This window comes from Bidens hawaiensis, unplaced genomic scaffold, assembly GCF_021521415.1.
Source record: "Bidens hawaiensis isolate Kalapana, Puna unplaced genomic scaffold, B.hawaiensis_p1.1 tig00035042_1, whole genome shotgun sequence".
In the NCBI taxonomy this organism is placed as follows: domain Eukaryota; kingdom Viridiplantae; phylum Streptophyta; class Magnoliopsida; order Asterales; family Asteraceae; genus Bidens; species Bidens hawaiensis.
In genome coordinates this window covers 67600-72623 of record NW_027496083.1, presented here as the reverse complement: position 1 = coordinate 72623, position 5024 = coordinate 67600, and positions in this window count along the sequence as shown.

The window sequence follows — 5024 nt, the reverse complement described above, 5'->3', positions numbered from 1 at the left end:
AGTGGTGACCGACAATGCTAGTGCATACAAAGCTGCTAGAGCATCATTAATGGAGAAAAGAGAAAGCTTGTATTGACCCCGTGTGCCGCTCATTGCAGCGATTTGATGCTTGAAAAAATCAGAGACTTTACGCCACATAAAAATGCTTTAATTAAAGGAAAAAAATAGCAATTTTATCTATACCATCAATGGGTATTGAGTTTAGCCCGAAGGACTTTAAAGAAAGATCTTCTTCTACCGGTTGCCACAAGATTCGCTACAACATTTTTGGCCATTCAAAGTATTTATTAATCGAAAGATTCTTTACAATAAATGTTTGTTTCATCTAAATGGAGGATATGTGCTTGGGCTTAGAAAGCTGTTGGTAAGATTTAAAAAAAATAATAATCATGGATGAAAGAACTTTATGGTCTAGTGTGGTTTATTCCATTAAAATCACAATGCCACTTGTGGAAGTTTTGAAGCTTGTAGATGGAGAGCAAACACCGACAATGGGATTTATTTATGGAGCACTGGAGAAGTGTAAAGAAAAAATTGCAAAGAACCTCTCTTCCTATAAAGAGATATGGGGCATCATCGATAAAAAATGGGAGTTCCAAATGAATGGTGATTTGCATGCGATTGCCTACTACTTAAATCAACAATATCGATGAAGTCCCAATGTTTCTGAACATCAGGAGATTAAGCAAGGAATTTACAATGTCATGGCTACTCGTTAAGGACACGAGATTTATTTGAAGATTGAAGATCAAGTCATTGCTTACAAAGCAAAGATAAACATGGATTATTTGGATATTGAGGTTCTTTGGTCACATATCAGACTTGTGCACCGGGTAAATAATTTGCTAGTTTTATTATTATAGTTTATATTTTATATAAATTTAATTATTTACTATTTTTTTATAAAAATATAAAGTTACATGGTGAGCTAGTATGGAGATTATACTCCAGAACTCAAGGCTTTGGAAATAAATGTTTTGGGTCTTACGTGTTCCGCTTCGGCTTTTGAACGGAACTGGAGTACGTTCAATCAAGTCTATACAAAGAGACGAACCCGGTTGAACACCGAAAGACTGCGGAGCTTAGTTTACATTATGTACAATAAAAAGTTGAAGCTGAAATTCTTAAAAAAGGCTAAATTAAAGAATGAAGATGGTCCGTTAGTTGTTGAAGATATTTTGTTTGATGATGAGTGGATAGTTGAACCAAGTGATGCTGATGAAGATGACAATGGAGGTGGCGAGGTAGGTGGGGAAGGAGATGGCGAGACAGATGGGGAGGAAGGTGGATGCTTGTCATTAGGAAAAGGAAAAGTTCAAATAGCATTCAAAGGCATTTGATTAATGAGGAAGACGATGTTGAAGTAATTTTCTTTGAGGAAGATGATCATAAGGATGACCAGTTTACGCTCTTTGAATTTGATTAAAAACTTTTTGTGTGTTTTAATATTTTAGACTTTTTGTGTCAGTTTCAAACTTATGTCTTTTATTATTGTTTCAAAATGTGTTGTTCCGAACATGCAAACCGGCCCATGCTAGACCGTCCCAGGCTCGTCACATGAGGGGTAAATCAGCCTCACTCAGCAGCAAGGCGATTAGCGCTTAGGATTAGTTTCGAAGCCATGACCTCTAGGTTATTGTTTCACGTTTTACGCCACTTAACTAACTGAGCTACACGGAAGGGGCTATGTCTTTTATTATGGTTTAGACTTTGTGTTTTCTCATTTGACTAGTGAACCTAATGATGAAATTATTTTGGGAAGTTCTTTCTTTGATGTTAAGTAGTTTTTTTACTAAGATATATAAATTTTATATTCATTTTTAAATTCCGCCTCGAGGCTTACGTCTTGAGAGGCTATGGGAAAACTCCTAGAGCTGTGATTCCGGACTTTTAAGCCTTCCCTATGCTAACTACTGATCTTTGCTGAAACAGCGTATGTTTATGTCATCAGTTGTTTGAATCTTCTATAGTTTGCATGATCAGTTGTTGAGTATTCAGTTCTTTCATATAAGCATTTGTAAGGTGAGATATTAGAGTAGCAGTTTGACAAACATAGCGAAGAATAAATGATGTTTATGTCATCAGTTGTTTGGTCTTTGGCCTTCATTTATTTGCTACGTTCAACAATTACAGAATGCACCTTTTTTACTAACATGTCTTATTGTGTTTTTGACATGTGTCCAATTAATAGCCCTAAAATGGAAACTTCGGAAAAGAGACTAAATATAAATAAAAGTGTGCACCATTTATTGATGATGATGAATAAAACGTGAAATAAACCGGTCGATATTGTTGATGAACAAACTATCGAGCAAGAAGAGTGGGGTGGTAATAAACGATCGTTTGCTTAGAAACACTTCACATATAATAAGAACACTGGCAATTCTAAATTTAATTATTGTTAGAGGTTTATTGAGTAGGGTTCAAAATCAAATGATACAGGTGCTATGTCAAGTCATTTGAAGCTATCATGTTTGACGTCAGGAGTTTACAAAAAGGTAGATAACAAGAAACAATTTACATTGAGTTTTAAGCCTAAATGTTCGAGGGAAGGTTACGGTTGTTTGGCTACTCACACTTTTAGTCAAGAATGATGTAGAAAGTTTGTTGCCTCGGATGTTCATAAATAAAATCCTTCCATATAGCCGATATTCTTATTATATGTAAAGTGTTTCCACACAAACATTCGCTTACTACCACCATCCTCTTCCTCCATGCTTTGTTCATCAACACTATTAACCAGTTCCTTCACATTATCTTCATCATCAATAACTAGTGTATCCTTTATATTCATATTCGGAGTCTCATTACCCTATATATATATATATAAGGCATGGATCTTATGAAAAATGATTATAGCGAAAAGTGCGAGAAATAAATCTGAACCATTGATATAATCATAATGGCATTCAAAAGCCTTATAAATGAATTCTTGGTCTTATTCTACCATAACAAATGCTTACAATCATTTAATTCTCTAAACATTTGCTAATAAATCATTTCAAATCGTAAATAATGTGATTCATGAAATTATTTTACTAACTATTTTGCACAAATAATAGTGTAAATTTATATATGTACAGTGTAGGTGATATCACGAATGTATATGTGAAAATTTTACAAGTGTAGGCTATTAGCATGATTTGATATTTATTATATGTGGTTTAATGTAAAAAATAAAAAAAACTATTTTGTAGTATGTTGATTCATATATGTACCGTGTAGGTGGTATTTTGAATTGTGTATGTATAAATTATATCTTGTGTAGGTTCATATATGTACCGCGTATGTGGTATTTCAAATTGTGTATGTGTATATTTTATTGTGTGTATGTCCATATATATACCATGTACCTGATATTTTTCAAATGGTGTATATGTAAATTTTATTGTATGTAGTTATTTAAGTTCATGTGTGTACCGTGTAGGTGGTAATTTTAATTGTGTATGTGTAAATTTTATCGTGTCTAGTTCATATATATACACCGTGGAGGTGGCATTTCGAATTGTATGTGTAACGTGTGTATGATCATTTATGTACTGTGTATGTGATTTTACGAATTCAGTATAAAGTTGAAAATCTTTCAAAATTAGGTTAAGTTCGAAAATTAAAATGAATGAATTAATCATACATTAAAAATACAAAAAAACAAACAATTTTAAAGAAAAATAATAGTTTTTAAATTAGTTATATTTGTTGATAAAATTGAATTATGAAGATCGATTATTTTATGGTAAATGAAACTACTTATATTATAAAAAAAATTTAAATTAAAAGCAAAAAATATGTAACTTATCACACACATAAGTTACTTGTCATATATGAAAAAGGTTTATTTTACTAAGATACACCTTCTATTAAAATAAATCAAAAGTAAAAAAAAATTATGATTGGTTCTAATTACTTCTCGCACTTCTCGTACTAAGAAACACTTTTGAAATTAACATATATATATATATATATATAGGGGAGATTTCGAATGAGAACCACTTTGAGTTTTAAGAACTCGAAAGAATTCAATATAACAATTTTTTGTTTTTTAATTTTTTTACATATGCATAATATTCTCTTTAATTAATTAGTTTACTCTATGCCTTGCATTTTTAAAATCATTAGCACACTTTAAAGTAAATAATAATACGAAGTAAACTGGTAAAATCATTAAGTTTAAAGTGTCACATAGCTACTTCATTTAACAGTTAATGCATCATTTCTTAGTAGTTGTTTAAGATTGTAATATGAAATAATCATTAAAAGTTAAATATTGCTTCAATTTAGCAAAATTAGCATCCAATATTAAACTACATAAAGTTATAAACTTAATACAAAAATAAGATATCACAGATTGCAGCTATGTAATTAACTAACAACACATATAATCAATACAAGTAATTTTAAAATTTAATACAAAAAATACGATATCGTAGATTACATCTGTCATCAATTAACAACACATATATTCTTTTAATACATGATCAATACAATGCCAATATTATGTTGTTTATGACGCATAACACTTTTTCTCGCCATACCAATGATTTCTAAATTTTTTCAAACATACTGGCTTTCTTGTTTTGTAAATTTAAGCATTGAACAATATCCCTCATAACACAATGGTCCATTTTCAAGTCAACGATGTAAACAAATTTCTGACCAAACCAATGGTCCAATTAGAACTAAAAAAAGTGAAACATTTCAGAAAATCCAAAATTCAATTTTGACCACTGAAAAAAGGTCAAAGCTGATCAAATATTCAAAGTTGACTTATTTCTTTCTTAATTACATCTTTCTTAGAGTGACCAATTTGCCCTTTTCATCCTTGATCCTCATTCTTAACAGATCTCCTTTCAATAGATCCGAAATCCCGAAACTCAATATTATAAAATAAAAGGGCATAGTCAAATAATCTGACATATGGTTCGTGTGCCTCTCCATGATTCTAAAAATTTCAAAAGCAGGGGTGAAACAAAATGAACTAAGCAAAGCATCACACACCATCCTTTTCTATCCATGGTTATGAAAGA